Source organism: Camelus bactrianus, chromosome 21, assembly GCF_048773025.1.
Source record: "Camelus bactrianus isolate YW-2024 breed Bactrian camel chromosome 21, ASM4877302v1, whole genome shotgun sequence".
In the NCBI taxonomy this organism is placed as follows: Eukaryota; Metazoa; Chordata; class Mammalia; order Artiodactyla; family Camelidae; genus Camelus; species Camelus bactrianus.
In genome coordinates, this window is record NC_133559.1 from 9553246 (window position 1) to 9572402 (window position 19157).

The window sequence follows — 19157 nt, forward strand, 5'->3', positions numbered from 1 at the left end:
CATTAACAAAGAAAATTTTAAAATATATATATATTGAGACCTTGTGATCCTGGACCCTTAACTGAAGGGGCTGGAGTCAGCTGCAGCCCCAGAGAGCCTGGTACCATCAGAGGAGGCAGCATACATGACACCAGCTTCCCAGGCACACAGAGCAGCGCGCGCAGCACCTGGAACTTGACAACAATGTCAAGGAGGCTTATGGACCATGTCCCTTCAGCCACAGAGGCACCCGCAACTCCAGCCCCACCATGCTCACTCCCCAACCCCTGCGCCAACAGAGTCTGCCACCCAGGAGAACCCAGAAAAGGGCAGACACCTGCCATCCTGGTGCCTCGGGAGACAAGGCCGACAACACTGGGAACAACAAGGCAGCAAAGACCACAGAGGCACAAGTGTCAACAGAGAGGGCACTGGGTGTCACACCCGGCTGAGGGGGTGAAGGGTGGACAGTGCCAACTCTCAAATATAACCAGGGGGACCGCAGGTAAGAAAAACCAAAAAGGTGTGCTACGTTGCCACCTCCTGGAAAACACAAGAAAAGCTTTTAATTACTAACCTGTTGAAATGATAGAATTGAGAGGTTTTTTTAAAAAAAAGCTTTACCAAGAGAAGAAAGGTGTTTGCTACTTCAAATGGGCCAGCAGAAGAAAACCCATCAAGTGCCAGGAAGAACCTTGAAGTATCACAAAAAGAAAATGACGATTCTCCAGGAACCACACTTAAAGTCATGGAATATTGTGATCTAGCTGAGGAAGAATTCAAAATAGCTGTTATGAAGAAACTCAACACGTTACAAGAAAACTCAGGAAGGCAGCTTAGTGAGCCTTTCTTTGCATCTGCGTCCTAAGGCGAAGGAAATAAAAGCAGAAATAATCAAATGAGACCTAATTAAACTTAAAGCCTTTTGCACAGTGAAGGAAACCATTGAGGAAAGAAAAAGACAACCTACTGAATGAGAGAAAATATTTGCAAATGATATGACTGATAAGGGGTTAAAATTCAAAGTATACAAATAACTCGTACAACTCAACATCAAAAAAAACATACAACCTGATTAAAAAATTGGTGGAAGACCTGTAGAGACACTTTTCCAAAGAAGACATACAGGTGGCCAGCTGGCACATGAACAGATATTCAAATCCGCAATATTCAGAGAAATGCAAATTGAACATAATGAGATATCATCTCACGCCTGTCTGAATGGTTATCATCAGAAACACCACAGATAACAAAAGTTGGCGACAGTGTGGAGAAAAGGGACCCCTCGTACACTGTTGGTGGGAGTGTTAATTGGTGCAGTCACTATAGACAGTGGTATGGAGGTTTCTCAAAACCTAAAAAAAGGACTACCATACAAACCAGCAATTCCACTTCTGAGTATATATACAAAAAAAACCCAAAAACACTAACTCAAAAAGATACATGCATCCCAATGCTCAGGGCTACACTGTTTACAACTGCCAAGATATGGAAGCAATTTAAGTGTCCATAAACAGATAAATGACTAAAGATGTGGTGTATAAACACAGACACACACACACACACACAGGAATATTAACCAGCCTTTAAAAAGAAGTAAATCTCACTATTTGCAACAACATGGATGGACTTAGAGGGTATTATGCTAAGTGAAATAAGTCAAACAGAGAAAGACAAATAGTGTGTGATATCACTTATATGTAGCATCAAAAAAACAACAAAACATATAGATAAACATAACAAATCAGAAACAGTCTTATCAACACAGAGAACAAATATTTGTTTGCCAGAGGGGAGGGTGGGTGGGGAGACTACTGAAACAGGTGAGGGAGATTAGGAGATACGAACTGCCAGTTACCAAAAAAGTGAGTCACGAGGATAAAATGAACAGTAAGGGGAGTACAGTCACTAACACTGCAGCCTGGCCGTCCTGTACCACCTTCCAAGACTCATACCAGGACTCCTGGCACCTCTCTGGTTCCCTCTGTCACTCATCCTCTCCATTTCTCCTTCAGTCTTCCCCTTCACTCTTCTCTGCAACTCACATTTGGACATAAGCCTGAGACTAACTTTAGCCAGCAGAGCGATAGCAAAGGTGACTAAACAGGAGGTTCAAAAGGTGTTTTCACATGGGCACTTGCCCTTTCTCGGACACTCTGTGCTGTCTTCATGGAAAACAATAAATCTCCCCTTTTGTAAGCCTAGAAGAGTTGAAGATAGGTCAGGTGTGTCCTGGGATAGATCTGAGGTAAATTTATTTTCTTACTTTGTGGATGAGAAAACAGAGCTGGTTATACATACAGAAGGTCCTGGAAGTTCATCTCATCCACAAAAAAAGCAAGGCAGAGATGAAGCAGGAGGTTCTACGAAAGAATGAGAGCCTGGGAAAGTTATTTGGGGACTAGAGAAGCAGAGAAGGATCCAGTTGGTGTAATATCACAGTATCTTAGTCTTAGATCGTCTGTTTAAAAAAATATAGCTTACATTAGACTAGAAAAAAAACTGGATTAAATTTTTTCTACATGGAAAAAGATTGTCGAATTTCCAAACTTCTTTTACTTGGTGGTCATAGATAAGTCTAAGGAAGCAATTTTGCAACAGCTTTAAATTATACCTTGCAGTTCAGCTGTACTCCACGTTGTCTTGTATTTTATAGATTAATAAATGACATTTTACTAAAATGGGTGAAATTTACAAGTTTTTATAAGAGTAAAATAAAGTCCAGAGTTGCAAGAAAGTCAGGTTTGAGGCTTTGTGCTCAGACAAATATAGATTCTGGTCTTAGCTGTCCCGTCTCCTGTGAATATGGCAAACTGCTTCTCTGAGATTGTTAATCCCGGACAGTAATACACACTTAAATTTTATTTTTTTTATAATTACAGTTAATATATGTAAGCTTGCCATACACAACAGATCCAATCATTGGTCATTGGTAACATTTTTTTTTTGGCTAGTAGAATATTTCTACGGATCAGTTATGAATTATCGCTTAGAGGAACTCTCTAAATTCTTGGTCTTAAAAATAATATACTGCAAGGAGATACAGTCATGCTGAAAATGCTAAGCACACAGCAGCTTTATGAAAGTATTGGTTATAAAAGGTGGATGCTTTTATGTTTTCAGTAATGACGGAAGAAGAAATTGAACTAACCTTTCTTCTCAGAATCACTAGAAATGCTGGGCAAAATACTTTTAAAAGTCTATTTAAAGATACTGAAGAGATAATAAGATAGTGAAGAATTTCTGAGACAAGATCAGAGAAGAAAGGAGTTCAGGGACATAAACTTGGCTCTGAAACCACTTGTTCCAAAGGACATTTGCCAAGTCCTTGGAGGGCAGCTAAGAGACGTGTTCTTTAACATAGTCTTGGGGGGTTAGGAGGCATGCATTGAAACTCGTGTTGGTGTGTGTGGAAATTTTAGAAATATGGCTGTAAAATAAAAAAGAATGAATATTGCAGCCACTTGGAGGGATCTAGAGTGAAATCAGACAGAGAAAGACAAATACTGTATGATACCACTTCTATGTGGAATCTAAAAAGTAATACAAATGAACCTACATACAAAGCAGAAACAGACTCACAGACGTAGAAGACAAATTTATGGTTGCCAAAGGGAAGAGGGAGGGAGGGATAATTAGGAGTGTGGAATTAACAGATATAAAACTACTGTGCATAAAGTCAATAAGCAACAAGGATCTACTGTGTAACACAGGGAATTATATTCAATATCTTATAGTAACCTATAGTGGAATATAATCTGAAATAATAATAACCAAATCACTATGCTGTACACCTGAAGCTAATGCAATATTATAAATTATCAAAGAAGTCATTGGCTGTAAATTTTTCAATGGTTCCTCAGTTTGGAGGTGGAGTCTTATGCTCCCTCGTCCTGCATCCGGGCAAGCTCGTTAGGCACTAGGACCCAATAAAATTTTGGTGGAAGGGATACTGCATAATTTGTAAATTAGTTGATGAGATGTTGTAGATTCACTATCACGCTCTTTTTTTGAAGCCTAAGCCAACATGTAAAAAGGTTGACTACCCCAACGCCAGCACGTTACAAGGAAATTCAGACCACATTGTAAGATCACACATACATGTGCCAAATGGCAACCCAGGTTGAGGTCCCAACCCACAGCCGGCATCAACCACCAGACACCTGGGTGAGGGTGGCCCCTCATGATACATATAATAGATCCAAGAATTCAAAAAGGAGTCACTGCTCTTGTTATGAGTACGGTAACTGAGAAGAAACTGATAAATAATACACAATAATGTACTAAGTTGTTTTAATTTATTTAGATATAGCTCCTTATTATATTTTATTCCGTTGCATATAAGCTAATTATGTCTATTGAAAATTATTAACTTATATTTAGTTACTGGACTTTTTAATTTAAAAGTCAAACATGGAGGAATGTGTTAATGGTTTTAGTCTCAAGTGACTATACACAGGGGAAAATGACATATTGTGAAATTAGTAACATGGCAACATTACCCACTGCATGGAACCTTAGAAAATTGTGAAGCATGAAAATAATTGATTAGGTTTTTAAAGGTTTTCTTTTTGCTTCTCCTCCCACCACAAATCCAATTTATATCAGTACTGGACCCTTGAATCTTTGCCAATACTATGCAGGAATGGTAAGTATAAATTCATGTAACTTTATTTAAGTATAGTGTGTACTTTTCAGGTTAGTGTGGAGACAAGAAAAGTAATAAGGCACGTAGATCACCTCCTCTAATTTCTCCCACAGGGCAGGCATCCACCTATCTTCTGAAACCCCAAAATGGTACCAATAAAGATGGCTGGAACAAAGCCAGTGGTAATAATATGACTCCAGTGTCAAGGGACCAGCAACCCACCAGAGATAGAGAGTGGCATCGTCATAGCACTGGGCCCCCAGGCATTGTTAGCCTCACAGGAGTAGTTTCCAGAATGTTCCATGGTCAGAGAGAGGTTGGGGGACACTCCTCCTCCAGAGGGTGCTGAGCTGTTCCCAGGGTGATGTCCTCATGTTGAAACTGGTACAAGATTGTGGGACATGTGGGAGCAGCTCCAAGTCTCACAGCAAATTTCCACCACCTCCCACACCACAGCCTGGGTCCTGGGAGCCCTGAAGGTGAGGACAGGACAAGATGTTGGAACTAACAGACCGGAAGGGGGCTATCAGAGAGGATTTGTGACGCTGCATTAGACTCACAGACTCCCCACCAGCATCTCAACAAAGGGCCTGGCCCCTTGGTCATCGTGTCTTCCTTCCACTCTCGTATCCCACCTAGAGCAAATCAGAGGTTGTTTTCTCAACAATGTCTTTGGAAATTTGGGGAGATATCAACTCTGTGTTATTGTCCAGAGGCGTGGTCATGTGTTGTTCTCATCTTATTTATTTCTAATGCCAATCCAGCCCCCTTTGTGTTTTCTTCCATGAAGAGAAAGATATCAACAGCTTAACTTGCTAAGGTAACCCACCCTTAAATTGTTGTTGGTTCTCCACCACACTGATCGCTGGGATCTGCTGGAGTTTCCCCATGATTCTTGGCTGTAGGTTTGGGGGTTTCTGTCTGAGATGGATGAGAGTGTAGCTCTTTTTCTCATGGGATATTCACCACCTTGCTCTGGATGGGATCATGACCACTGTCAGCTCTACAGTAATATGGCCATCATTGCTCTCCTTCACAGCTGGGGTCTCCAGCTCTGCTGACAGGGAATGCTGGGGCTTCTTTCCCAGACTCATTCCTGTGGCCTCTCTGTGCCAGGAAAATGTGATGCTTCCTGTGCCATCAGCCACTGAGCAGAGTAGGATGAGATTCCCCGCTTCAACTACTCATCCCCCAGGGACCTGGTATCTAAGCTTACATGAGAGACTGGGACTTCTCAATGAATAGAAGATGATATGTGAGAACCCTGACTATGAAAGACTCAGAACCAGAAGGTAGACTTATTTCGCACTCTAATGCCAGGAGTGGGAATATGAGTATTGCCTATGTAATATATTATAAGTATACAAAGGTAAGGAATCCATGGTAATTATCCTTGAAGAATGTGGACACTTGCAAGTCCTAACCCTGATCTTGGCTAATTCCATGGCTAGCAATCATTTAAGAATTATGATGAATCATCCACTCTATGAGAGAGGAAACATATTTTTGGGATGAGTCACTGTGCAGACCGACACCTTTTGCATCGAATGCAGAGGGTCACCGGTAGTACTAGTCCTACCTTTGAAAAGGCTCTGTTCCTCATAACAATACCAGTAACAAGTCCTCCATTATTCTCACCCTTGTGATCTAATTATCTCACAAATAATGTCCCGCTTCCAAACACTATCACGTTGGGATTACGGTTTTAACATGTGAGTGGGCTAAAGCATTCAGTCCATTGAAGGGAATGTCAAAGTAAATATAACTCTTTACATGGATGAAGGGTGTTCTGGTAAGGCTCCTGCTCCTTAGTTCTCTCCACTGGTGACATCACACAGGGGACCATTGTCCTCAGTGAGCATTGTGCTTTCCCACCCCCTATGCTTTCATCCAGTCTTTAAAGACACTACACTGTGTTATAAATTCATGTTCTGTTCCTTCTTCTTACCCTGCTAGATGAAACCACCAAGTGGCCAGGATAACTGGGGAATAAGCCGGTAACTGGAATATGATCCAGTATTTTTAATTGTCAGAACTTTCCACTTAAATGTTTTCAAAAAATGTTTGCCCATCCATTCAATGTATAAGGAGGTAGAGATGTGTTTTAATCCAAGGTTCAGTTCTTAGGTGAATGATTATAGAGAGGAAAAAAAGTCATTGCCAAAGACAAACGTCCTCCCCCAAGGCTGCTCTTCTTAGATTGGCTAGGGATTCTCTAACTTCCACCCTGTCTCGTCACTCATTTATGGTTCCAGACTATGTTCTGTGTTTGTGACATCTGCATTATATTTTAGGATAATAGTTGAGGATTTTGACCTCAAGGTGAGGAACTAAGTCATATCTCAAATAAAAATATTCTGCCTATCACTGTTCAATTGTACCATGACTGCTAGAATTTGGATATGAAGTGTGGAGAAGCAGAGGTCAGTCATGTAAAAGATGCCTCCTAAAATAGCACTGCAGATTCAGAGCCAAATACCACAGGAAGCTTATGGAATTTGAGATGATAATTTTTAAGAAAAATATGTAGTGTGCTACTGACCATTACAGGTGGAGAACCAGATTTATCTTTTGAACATTAAGGATAATCTGGTGTGTTTGTGTTTGTGTGTGTGTGTGTGTGTGTGTGTGTGTGTGTTAACAAAATTGGAAGAGCAGAAATGTGGGTTGCAGAATCAATTAACTTAGTTCAAGAATTTTGCCCTCCTTCACAGATAGAGACTAGATCCCATGGAGACTTGGCCTTGGGACCTACAATCAAGCCAATTTTTAAACCATTAGTAGAGTCTTCATCTAGAGGCTGGAAAAAATTCCCAGGGAGAATGCTTTCAGGGCTAAGAAGGAAATATTCTGAGTCATGGTTAGAGATGCTATTAAAAAGACGTGTGATGGACAACCTCACATGCTCAGGGCTGTAGTTGGCTAACTGAACCTTTGAGTCAGTCACTAAAGATTACTCTTGGGATGGAGTGAATGCAAGAGCGGAGTCTTTCTCCTGAGAAAGCTCCAGGCCAAAACTCCTGTGGCTGTTCCTATACATTCTTGTTCCGTTAATGTCTCACAATTAAAGGTGAGACAGGGATCTGTTTGTCCCAGTACAGTTCTTTAGAGCCCACAGAGCCCCTTTGACTTGATGGTTCTCATTGGATAAGCAAGGAAACAACTCTCCATTTTCTCAGATTTAGTCTTGGCTCATGTGGATTTTCTATACAGAGAATAAAATATTGTTTTCATTTACCTCCTTTGTTGAGCACAGCTTTAAATCAAGAAGACTGAGGTGAAATTAGCTTTAGAGACACAACTTTAGGAAAGTATCACACGTATGAAAAAAAAAAATCCAGAATTAAATAATGGTCTAGAGTAAAGACTAGCAAATCATGGCTTGTGAGCTGGTCAGCTGCCTGTTCTGGTAACATGTTACTGGGGTAGAGTTGTGCCCACTCATTCACACACAGTCTGTAATGGCTTTCCTGCCACAATGATGGAGTTACGTAGTTACAGCAGAGATCCAAAAGGCCTAAAATATTTACTCTCTGTCCTTTTATGGAAAAAGTTTGCTGACTCCTGAGCCACAGCCAGAGAAACAATGATAGATGCATGGTCATTCTGACCAGAAAAAAGTTCTTAGGCAATTTCCTCAGAGAATAACTGTTTTCAGAGCTGTGAGGATGTTAGGCAAAACAACGTTGAAGAGTTATGGTCCAGTGGCCAGGAAAACAGTTCTCTCCAAATCACCCTTCTGTCCACTCTGCACATCCTCTTTCAGATGTCACTTCCCTGCCTCCACCTGCCATTTTAAGAAGGAGGTAAACACTGGAGCCTTGGGAAGGCTGGACAGGTCTTAATTTTACCCAGCCAAGAAGGCAGGGTCGGAAGCAGACTGTGACCTTGGAGCAGGTTGGCCCAGGGGAGCAATGACATTGAGACATCTCCCCAGTCTTTCTACATCCATCTCTACAGATGTGACTGATATACCATGGACTACCAACAACAAAGACACGGTATAGCTTGCCCGCCTGTTCACTGAGCAGAGCAGTGAGGGGATCAAAACTCCAAGGTTAGCATAGAGCATTTGCATCACAATTAAGAAATATACATTACTCTGCTACATTGCTCAAAAACTTTTCATCTCTCCCTCCTTTTCTATGCCCCTACTCCATTATCACCAACAATTCAGTCTCCCTCAAACATACAACTGACCTTTATTTACTTTACAATCACAAGGGGAGTTGCAGACCCATGCATAGTCCCACGGATGTTAGATGTTCAGTGATTCTCTCCATTTCATTTTCTTTCTCCTCTCCCCCACCAACTGCCTTCTCACCCAGGCTTTTCAAGGGGTAGACAAACTGCTACATGATAACATGGTCTCATGTTGCAAAGAGCTCATCATGAAACATACCCAGTGAGAGTTATGAGAATTGAAGACAACCTGAATTGATCTCTTTTCTCTGGTCATGGTTTATGCGTCAGTCCTTTGACTCAATTAAAAAATATTTATACCGGGGAAAGGGGATGAGAGGGGATAAATTTGGGAGTTTGAGATTTACAAATGCTAACCACTATATATAAAAATATGTTTTTTAAAAAAAGTTTCTTTTGTATAGCACAAGGAACTATGTTCAATATCTTGTAATAATCTTTAATGAAAAAAATATGAAAATGAATATATGTACATATATGCATGACTGGGACATTGTGCTGTACACCAGAGATTGACACATTGCAATTGACTGTACTTCAATAAAATTTTTTTTAAATAAATAAATATTCAGTACCTACTGAATGTAAGAAAGGAATCTTTTTTCCCAGCAGCAGCCCTCCCCTCCCTCATAGCCCACGACTAAGCACAGGAACATTAGCAAAGGGTCTCAATGCAACTGTTGAACCAAAATCTTGTAGATAACTAAATAGTTTTTATGGAGGAGGATGAAGTTTTGAAATCATGACAAATTTATTTATGAGAACATATTGCTCTCTGAGATCCAGGATATAAAAAGATTCATTCACTCATTCATTCAATTTATTATCGACAAATGCTAAGGTGGCTTGTCTTGAACATTAAGAATTAGGATGCAGTGCAATATGATTTACTTGGGGCCACTGTTTTGCATCTGCCTTTGAAATCGAACCTGGAAGCAGAGACCTGAGCATTCGTACTGGTCCCTGGATTCTGATAAGTCCTTAGACCTCTCAGGAGCTGGAGATCTCACCTTGCTTCCACTTCAGTTCTAAATCAAATAATTAACTCACCAAAGTTGATTGGCAATGACCATAACAGCCTGAAAGCCTGGTTCAGCTCTTTGAGAAGATGCTCCCTCAGCCACCAGCTGAGCCTCCCATGCAGGAATGAAAACTGCTTTTCAAAGCAAGCTTTGTATAATTAGCAAAATAGGGAAGTAGAAGAACTCTTTTTTATTGACGTATAGTTGCTGTACAATATGATGTAAGTTACAGGTGTCCAATATTGATTCACAGTTTTAAAAGGCTATATTCCATTTACAGTTATCATAAAATTTTGACCACATTCCTCATGTTGTGCAATATATCCTTGTAATTTATTTTATACATGATAGTCTGTACCTCTTAATCCCCTGCCCCTATATTGCCCCTCCCACTTCCCTCTCCTCACTGGTAACCACTAGTATTTGTGAGTCTGTTTCTTTTTTGTTATATTCACTAGTTTAGATTCCACATATAAGTGGTATCGTACATATTTGTCTTTCTCTATCTGACTTACTTCACTTAGCATAATACCCTCCAAGTCCATCCATGTTGCTGCAAATGGCAAAATTTCATTCTTTTTTATAGCTAAGCGGTATTCCCTTGTGTGTATGTGTATATGTGTGTGTGTGTGTGTATATATATAATCTTCTTTATCCACTTCTCTGTTGATGGACACTTAGGGTGCTTCCATATCATAGCTATTATAAATGATGCTACTATGAACATTGAGATGCATGTATCTTTTTGAATTAGTGTTTTTATTTTTCAGATACATACCCAGGAGCGGAATTCTTGGGTCATATGGTACTTCTATTTTCCGTTTTTAAGAAACCTCCATACTGTTTTCCATAGTGGCTATACCAATTTACATTCCCACCAGCAGTGTATGAAGGTTACTTTTTTCCACATCCTCACCAACATCTGTATTCTTTTCTGATGATAACCATTCTGATAGGTGATATCTCACTGTGGTTTTGATTTGCATTTCCCTGATAATTAGGGACATTAAGCATATTTTCATGTGCCTATTGACCATATGCATTTCCTCTTTAGAAAAATGTCTATTCAGTTCTCCTGTCTAATTTTTAATTGGGTTGTTTGCTTTTTTGATGTTGAGTTGTATGCACAATTTATGTATGTTGGATATTAACCCCTTCTACAGTCATATAATTTGCAAATATTTTCTCCTTTTCAGTAGATTGTCTTTTCATTTTTGTCAATGATTTTCTTTGCTGTGCAAAACTTTTAAGTTTAATTAAGTCCCATCTGGGTTTTATTTTTTATTTTTTACTTTTATTTCCTTTGCTTTAGGAGATAGATCCAAAAAAATTGTTGATTTATGTCAAAGAATGCTCTGCCTGTTTTCCCCTAGGAGTTTTAAGGTTTCCAGTCTTAAATTTAGGATATTTAATCCATTTTGAGTTTTTTAAATATAGTATTAAGGAATGTTCCAATTTCATTCTTCTCACCTCTGCCTTCTTTCCAGAATGTGCTAAGAGAATTAAAGATGATCCTCTCAATGCCAGAGAAACTCCACATCTTTTCGCTGATAATAGCTAACACTTTCATGGCTGTTATTGAATTAGATAGATTTGGAGTGGCTTATGCTTTCTAAGTTATTAATACCCTCAGTAAGCTTGTGAAGTCAGCGCTATCCCCTTTATACAATTGAGGAAACTGAGGCACAGAAAAGGCAAGTAAATTGATCAAGATCAACATGATCAATTTCTGGTAATTAACAGTCGGGAATTAAAGCCAGGCAGTCCAGTTCCATAGTCTTGCCCTTAAACACTTTGATGTTTTACTATGATATATTGACTCTTAATGTTCTTTAAGATAACAAGGGCAGTGTTGTCATGGCTCAGGTTTCTTATATGAAATTTTCCTTAGTCAATTTCTAACTTTGTAGAATGGGATTTTACTGAGATTCAAAACACTTGCAACTATCATTGCAAACATTGTCCCTTTCCCTCTCTCTAATCCATATTGCCTTTTGTACCATAGGCTGGTCCTAATATAGCCACACCCTGCAAAGCATGCATTGTATCAAAGCCTATTATCACTCTCATTCTGATTAGATAGATGGAGTCCTCATAAATATCATACATAATAATCTGCTCAGGATCAGGCTATCTGGGCAGATGCAAGTTGCCCTTTTGGATCTTATGCAGTGCAAAACTTTAAATCCCCAAATCATAAATGTTTGTAACCTGGGGACTGACTGACAATGAAGTAATAATCATAGAATAAATGTCATCTGTTCAGGTGAATACTTAACATTATCACTCACCATAAACGTGGTTTTACTTTGGGAAATGTTGATGTATGGATGTGATGTGATACATCATTATAATAATGTAAAAAGAAAACACTAAAAACACCCAACAAAGGCAGATTGAAAAGCAAATGATATGTCAGACCGTGGACTACCGAGCTGCCATTAAGATGATTCTGTAAAAGAATATTTAATAGCAATAAAAGATGCTCATGATATATTGTTAAGAAAAGCAGATGCAATTTATCTGCTGTACACTACTCCCCCACTCCCTAATAAAAAATATCTGGGACAATAAACACCAAAGCGTTTGTGTAATTATATCTGAATAATGTAATCAAAGTGATTTTTATTTCCCTCATTTTGCTTATCAGTGTTCTCTAGTATTCTTACAATAAATATATGCTATTTATGTATTTTTAAAAGATTCATTTTTAAAACGGGGGTTTTACGGCCTTTCTGATCTCAAAGTATATCAAGCAATGCTACTTTAACTTTCTGCATAGGTATAATAGTTAATTTGTGTTTAGAAGAGGGTGAGTTCTTCTTTTCCTGGGACCAGAGTTGATCACTAAGCTTCCACCAAGTCCTTGCCCATTGGAAGGGTTCTTAAGTGGTGTGTAATTCCTCCTTATCCTGGCCAGCCAGGAGGGCACAGGATTCTGATGGATGGAAGTGAATTCAGGAAGAGAGCAGAGAGAGGAGCAAGCAAAAGATGATGAAGGAGTTTGTGCTAGGGATAAGTTTTTCATAGACATCTGAGAAGATTTTTCAAAATATTCACATCCTTTCATTGATCTCTACATGTCCTCTATGGCAATGGTTTGTGTGAAAGTGAGTGTTGCAGGTGGAAAAGAGAAATAATGAGTTGTTAGAGACAAGTGCTGTCGTAGTGAGGAGGATAGGCCACCGTGGGGACAACGAGTCCTCTAAGATGATTGACAAGCTCCATCTGGGTCCTGCTCTGTAGTTGGCAAATGGTAGACATTTGCATGTGGATAGACATAGACTAGAAACATACCTAAACTTGGACGCAAACTAGAGACCACAGCAGAGATTAGGAAGCTAAGTGGTTCAATAGAGGAAAAGGTAACTTATTGTTTAAGATTTTAATAGCAGAAGTGAAATTGTGTGTGTGTGTGTGTAGGTTTGGCCAGTGAATTAAAATACCCCTTGTGCAAGGATATTTAACCACCAGCAAGATGGATTCACAGGTACCAGAGGGAAGCAGAGTTACACATAGATATAAAAGCCCCTTGGCTCAACCAGGTAGACTCTTGATTTGGAGATTTCACAGGTGGATACAGAAGGATGCTATCTCAGATGCTGAGCAAAAGCAGTCACTGTAAACTCTATTCATTGTTTTGCATGGGACACAAAGTCCAGTGCCAAGATGGGGTATGCCAGAATTGAGACAGAGACAAAGAGAGTCTTCATGAAATGTAATTCAGTACAAAATAAATAACGTCTCCTGTTTGAGGAAGTTGATTTCTAGGACAGTTAGAGTGGAAAAATAAGACTGATAAACTCTGGAAATCTCTGGATATATATGGCTGAACTTGGGTTTCCAAGGTCACTATAGAATTAAATACAATTAAATGTCATAATGTGTATAAATCATACATCATAAGTAATTGCTGCACACATGACAGTAGAAGGAGTTACACTCATAATCATCATCATTGTGTGGTAGTAACTGTAGTAGTAATTTTAATAGCTACTATAATAATCTTGAACAACACGATATGTCTTTGTTGAATAGAGCTTGACCTAGCAATTTTATGTCCAGGATAATAAATATATACTTTTGAAGGTGATAATGTTTATCGGAGACCATCTGGAGCAGAATTGGCTAGTGGAAATGCTGACATTGTCTATGTAGACACTCCTCAGATGTTATTCAGGCAGAACCAAACCCTTCTGCCCAGAAGATTTTCTACAATGCAATTAATTAATTTTTAGATATCTGCTGGGGCCTTGCATAAGCCAGACAGCATAGCCTGGAATTCAGACTGAGTAAAAATACCTGGAAGCTGTTGTTCATTACCTCCCTGGCAGATATGAAAAGGGAAATGCTCCAGAGATCCAGTTTCTAACAGAATTATCCACATATTTGCTCCAGGCAATTAAAGAAGGGCAAGTTTTAGTTTCAGATAGTGATTGTTTTAGGATACTGGAATTTTACAGAGCTCAAATAGTTCTTGGTGAGAAGTACCAGTTTCTTCAGTGTTGGGAGAAGTTATTGTAAACCTTCTCTAAAGAAGGCATCACTATTCCTGTGGTGAGTAGAGGTGAACTCAGTCTTGGAGTCGGAGAGGAGACAGAGGCACAGGAGGACTTAGTGAGGATCTTGGTAGATAACTGAACAGCATCTGCACCAGGGAGCAGTCCTCCCTCCATGTGTAAAAACACCTCCTGGTAACTGGCCTGGACCCCCTGGGGACAGCAGGTGCAGAGAGGCCCCCACCAATCAAAGACAATTCAATCTGAAGCTCTCTACTTTCTGTTTGTGGGTTTTCCAGAAGGTGGATGAGTTATGACTTTCCAGGCAGGAAAGACAATTACCAAGAGGAACTGTGATAATTGACTATACCCACTTTTATAGCACCACCTACAGCAGCTTCCTGTGGGTAAATTCCTAGCAGCTGAACATCACTTATTGGTGTCAAAACATAAACAAGTGCCAAGATCCAAATTATACCCAGGCTTTTGATCTTGATTTCCCTTCAGAGGGTTTTTGCTCACTCTCCTAACATGCTCTCTTAACAACTCTTCCCCAGTTTGCAAAGGTATAATCCCCAGTCAGAGAAAGCATCCGTATATTCATTAAGGGATGGATAAATTTTACATAATTTTTAAAATGCATAACCAAGCAGGTAAGAAGGGAAATTCCCCTATGACAGAAAAAAAAGGAAGTGAAAACAGAGTGCCAAACATGTAAATTACATTACAGCTTCCCTGGGGAGGAGTCAGGGTGAAAATATTACAGAAAATAATTATATGCTTCACACTTTAAGTCCATGTGGAATTAGGAATTGGGCCTACAAAAGGCAGAAACTTGAAACTAAAACTTTTGCATAAAATCTGGGCCATCAAATTTTCATTTTAATAAGTGAGTAATTTGGTGAGAAAAAAAATTAGTCACAAGTACGGATAGATGGCAAGTTAAGCTTGTGTTTTACAAACTTGGGGAAAATTAAGTTTCCTCTGAAATAATGAAAGACCAAGACTGTGCCATGCTCATGTGTGTTCCCTGGAAAACTCCAAATAAAGAATTATCACACAGTTTGGTCCTGGGCCAGTGACTTCCCAGGGCTTAGAAGAAGCAAATACAAAATGGCTTTTGAGAGATGCACTCAGAAGCCCAGGGTGCATGGAATTCCTACCCTGTACAAAAAGCTTCTTAATCTAAAGTCATAAAATTATGAGGAACAAGATTCAAAATATATGATGAATACAGGCTTAACTACCTAAAACTTCAGAAGAACAAAGAATTATAATAAATTAAATGTATTTAAACTATTTTAAGGTTGTTAAAATAATAACGTACAGTTGGCTCTTGAATAACACAGGTGTGAGGGGTTCCAACTCTCCCTGCAACCTGAAATCCACGCGCAGCTTTACAATTGGCCCTCCATGTCCTCAGTTTTGCATCCACAGATTCAACTATGAATCATGTAGTAGTACATGTATTGAAAAAAATTCATATGTAAGTGGACTCAACCAGTTTAAATGCACGTTGTTCAAGGGTCAACTGCATTAAGCCCATAACAGTAAAATACTCTAAATAACAAAAAGGCAAATTTGAAAAGTGGTAATAATAATATTTTTGAGAACTTAATGCGTGCCAAATAAACTTTTAAGCATTTTAAATAAATGATTTTTACATAATTAGCAAAATAGCATTATATATTGGGTACAATTGCTATCCCAATTTTAAGCATGAAAAGCACACAGAGGTTAATTAATTTCACCAAAACTGCAGGGCTAGTAAATGGTGGTGCCAAAATGTACATCCAGGCACCTCTTCAGAAACCATGCTTTTAAAATTTTGCTACTAATACCTCTCAAAAGGAATTTTTAAAAGTCATTGAAATAAGAAAGAAATAGATTAAACAATAAAGTAGATATAGCTGAAAGATAGAGATTAAGAAATTGCCCAGAATGCCACAAGCTTGATAAAGGCATGAAAAATTGGAAAAGCTAATTGCGTCATGAGAATAGCATGAGAAGGTCCAGAGAACTTCTAATATGAATTTCTGAAAGAAAGAATTAAGACAATGATGAGGCAACATAATAATAGAGATAATAACTAAGCATTTTCTAAGCTTAAAGTCATGAATCCTCAGATTTGAGAAGCATTTATCTAAAGCAAAATAAATTCATACTTAGGCACATCAGAATGAAACTACATAATACCAAAGATAGACTTAAAACTAACCAGTGAGAAAAGACAGATTAACTACAAAGAAACAACAATTAAACTGAGAGAAATTTTCTCAAAGGCAGCAATAGAAGCAGGAAGACCATGGAATAAAATATTAAAACTACTGAGAGCAAAAGTAAACTATCAATCTTAAATTCTGCTTTTGCACCTTTTGGACAAATGAACTCACAGACTGTAGCAAAACGAACTAGAAAGTTAAAGCTCATGAAGAAAGAAATTGGACTGGAGTGACATTGTCATCATAGCAGAATAATAGTTTTCTTCCGTCTTTCCTCCAAGGCCACCAATTTAGACAATCCCCCAAGAACAAGAATGCCTTTGAGTCCATCTGAGAAGTTCCAACACAGTGTTGGGCCAAAAAAATCAGATATTGGACGCACTGAAAGGGAATATTGACATGTGTTCTGTGACTAACAAGGAAAGTGGCAGATAGGGCTGTCAGAGGGGACCAAAGGGACACCAGTGCAACTAACTGCATCACAACTAGCTCACAGACACCTACAGCATTCCACAGGCGTCACTCACACATTTCCCCACTGCAGGGCTGGTTCTTTATGCATACTTCCAACAGCAGCAAGAACTAACCTTTGAAAATGGCTAATGAACACACACAGAAAGCTGAAACAACTCTGTGGGCTTAGGAGAAATAACACAACTTAAGCATTCAGGACCACCATAGAGAAAGCAAAAGGGAGTCTGGCAGCACCTGGCTTGGCTGTACAGATCAAGAGAAGGCATACCAACCTAAGAATTCTGCTACAAGAGAGAACACAAATGTGGATCAGGTGTACTCACAGAAGGGATCTAAGAAAGCCTTAGAATTCCTAGCAGGTTTGACAGAAGGTATTTTTCTCCCAAAATCAGTCAGTAAAGACTGAAGAAGGTGACTGCTTTCTGAAATGTAAAAGCAGCAATACAAGATCCCAATAAATATAAAAAATAAAGGAAATATAATACTACCAAAGGAATACGATCATTTTCAATAACCAACATCTACACTGGAAATTGACACAACATTGTAAACTGACTAAAACTCAATTTAAAAAAATGTAGAAACTTGAAAGAAAAAAAAAAGAAATATGGATCTGTGATTTGCGCATTAAAAAAATCACTGTTTTAAGGAAGTTCAGTGAACTACCAGACAACACAGAAAGATAATTCAATGAAATCAGGAAAGTGATATATGAGCAAAATGCAAAGTTTAACAAAAAGATAAAAATCATAAAAAAAGAACCAAACAAATTCTAGAGCTGTGAATACAATGAATGAAATAAAAGATGCAACAGAGACCATCAATAATAAACTAGATCAAGCAGGAGAATCTGAGAAGTAGAAGACACATTCTTTGAAATATCCAATCAGAGGAGAATAGAGAAAAAAAAAGAATTAAAAAGTAAAGAAATTCTATAAGAACTATGAGATATCATCAAAAGAAATAATCTATTCATTATTGGAATCCCAGAAGAAGAAAAGGCAAATGGGACAAAAAGCTTATTTAAAGTAATAATTGCTGAGAACACCCCAAATTTAGAGAGAGATTTAGATATCCAGTTCATAAAGCTAATAGGCCACCCAAAATTTCAACTCAAAACAATCTTTTCCAAGACACATGATAATAAAATTGTCTAAAACCAAAGAAAAAGAAAGAATTTTTAAAATAGCAAGAAAAAAATTCTGTCATACAAAGTAACACCCATAAGGCTATCAGTGGATTTCTCAGCAGAAACATTGCAAGCCAGAAGGAAGTGGGATGATATATGCAAAACACTGAAAGAAAAATACTGCCAACTAAGAAAACTAGAAAAGTTGTCCTTCAGATATAAAGTTGATATAAGGACTTTCCCAACAAACAAAAGCTGAAGGAGCTCATCACCTACTAAACTTGCCTTATAAGAGATGCTGAAAGGAGTTCTTTAAGTTGAAAGAATGCTAATTAAAAGCATAGAAAACATACAAAGATATAGAACACATTGGTAAAGGTAAGTATATAGTCAAATTCAGAATGCTGTAATACTACAATATGGTGATGTTAACCACTTAACTCTGGCATAAAATTTAAAGGACAAAAGTTTAAAAATAAATATAATGTTAATAATTTGTTAATACCTACACATTACAAAAAGTGGTCTATTGTAACACCAAAAACATAATGTGAAAGTAGTAACAAGGTAGAAATTTTGTATGCAACTGAAGTTATCAGCATAAAATGGACTGTTATGTTTACAAGATGTTTTATGTAAGTTATGCCTCATAGCAACAATAAAGCAAAAACATACAGTAGTACACAAAATATAAAAAGAAGAGAAGCTAAACATATCACTATGAATAATCATCAATTCAGAAAAAAAAACAATGAGAGAGAAAGAAAGGAACGGAGAACTACAAAACAGGCAGAAAATAATGAATTAGTTGGCATTAGTAAATCCTTACATATCAGTAATTATTTAAATGTAAATTAATTCAGTTCTTCAATCAAAAGGCTGAATGGATAATAAAACAAGGCTCAAGTATACACTGCTCACAAGAGAGACACATCATCTATAAGGACATACATAGGATCAAAGTGAAGGGAAGAAAAAAAA

General features: G+C 38.3%; 1 pseudogene; it reads right to left on the bottom strand.

The window, feature by feature from the left end:
- Positions 1-4829: 4829 nt before the first annotated feature.
- On the bottom strand, positions 4830-6473 carry LOC141574409 (Fc receptor-like protein 2; annotated as a pseudogene).
- Between the last annotated feature and the right edge of the window lie 12684 nt (positions 6474-19157).